Here is a 1643-nt window from a genome sequence, read left to right as displayed (position 1 = left end):
GGGGCACTGGATGATGCTGATTCCCCATATGTCAAACTGATATCTCCATCATTCAGAATCACATTGGAGTCATTATCTTTCAATTGCTCCTGGTTTTCATAGCCTGAGGGCTGGTTAGGCACTCGGCAATGGGTCCAGAGCAGCCTGGGAGCGTGGTGGCAAGGAGAGGGCTGCCATGCATCAGCAGAGGCTTCAAGTACTTATGACTGAAGTTGTGCAATATGCAGAAGAGGCAGGCACTCTGCTTTAGTAGTGCACCTTTCATTTTTCAGGAACACCCAAATGCTCTTAGTCTGAATCACGAACAACCCTTACAGGAAGCACAACAGCAAGCCCCCATCAAATACCCACATGGTAAACACACAACCAAAAGTGGCCCTGAACATTATTTGTTGTGCATAAGTGACAGTATCTTGAATGTCCAAGGCAAATGCAATTGCACCATGAAGAACAGCAAATATCATCAGATGTTGAAAGTTTGTCCAGTCTTACTTTTTCTACCCAAATTAAGCAAGAGAGACAAGGGGTAAATATTGGCAGCTCTTCCCAAGAAAATAGCAAATAAATGCAGTTAATACAAATGTTGGTTCAAAGATGTGGTTCCAGAAGGTAAAGAGTGAGCCTTACGTAGGAGAAGATGAAATTCTCTGCCAAAAAATTGAGACGCTCAAACAACTGTTTCATTCTATGCTGAGACTCTGTGGATAAATTACTGTACATATAATGTGCTTGTGTGATGCCGCACAACAGTACTGCAACCACACCTGTGAGGTCCCATGCTGCAGCTAAAAGGAAGGTGCTCCAGCACATTGGGGAAGAAGGGCAGTCTCCAGCAACTGAAACTCCCAAAATTTGGTGAACTTTGTCACCACTCTAGTAGCAGCACCCAACACAAAAGATCCACTGAAGATGCAAAGGAAGATCGCAATAGACTTGACTATGGCTGTGACATCAGAGGTGTGACTGTTGTCTCAGCTGGCAGATATGCTACTACTGAGGAGGACAGCGCTATGGCAACAGCATCAATGAAGACATTTTCACCAGAGAGAAGTGCATAGAGCTCAACACTAACTGGAAACTCATGGAATATGGTAAGAACAGTCACAGGGTCTGTGGCTGATATAATGGCACCAAATAGCAGCCAATCTGTAAAGTAAAAGTGTCCCATGAGTTGCTCAGTTACTTTTATCATCCGTACATTATTGACCCAATAACAAAACAGGATATTGCTGTCCCATGAAAAGCATATGCGCTGCCTGGTAGGGCCCCTCAGCAAGGGCCTCCGGCGCCCTGGGAGCCTCGGGTGGGAAGCGCCGGCCCTCCGGCTGGCTAGATTTCTGCCTGGTAGGCCCCCAGAGTGAGGGCCTCAAGCGCCCTGGGAGCCATGGGCAGGGAGCGCCAGTCTTCCGGCTGGCTAGATTTCTGCTTGGGAGGGCCCTCGGCGCACATGGAGCCATGCAGCGGCGAGCGCTGTTGCGCGCCGGCCCTTAGGCTGGCCACCGCCGCTCAGTTGAGAACTATCAAAACACAGAGAAACAGTGACACAATTGGCCCACCATGCACTGGCTGCAGATGCTCACTCTGGGACCTGTGTGAAACATTCAAATGGAAAAACCCCTGGGAATGCATGCCATACAACGGGT

The 1643-nt window shown here is 48.4% G+C and overlaps 1 pseudogene; it reads right to left on the bottom strand.

Annotated features, from left to right (window-relative positions):
* Window positions 1–311: 311 nt before the first annotated feature.
* LOC102030484 lies at window positions 312–1192 on the bottom strand (annotated as a pseudogene).
* Window positions 1193–1643: the final 451 nt, after the last annotated feature.

Source organism: Chinchilla lanigera, unplaced genomic scaffold (assembly GCF_000276665.1).
Source record: "Chinchilla lanigera isolate Chin_1 unplaced genomic scaffold, ChiLan1.0 scaffold00157, whole genome shotgun sequence".
NCBI classification, from domain to species: domain Eukaryota; kingdom Metazoa; phylum Chordata; class Mammalia; order Rodentia; family Chinchillidae; genus Chinchilla; species Chinchilla lanigera.
The sequence above is the reverse complement of the archived record's forward strand: the minus strand, read 5'-3'. Positions and strand labels throughout refer to the sequence as shown.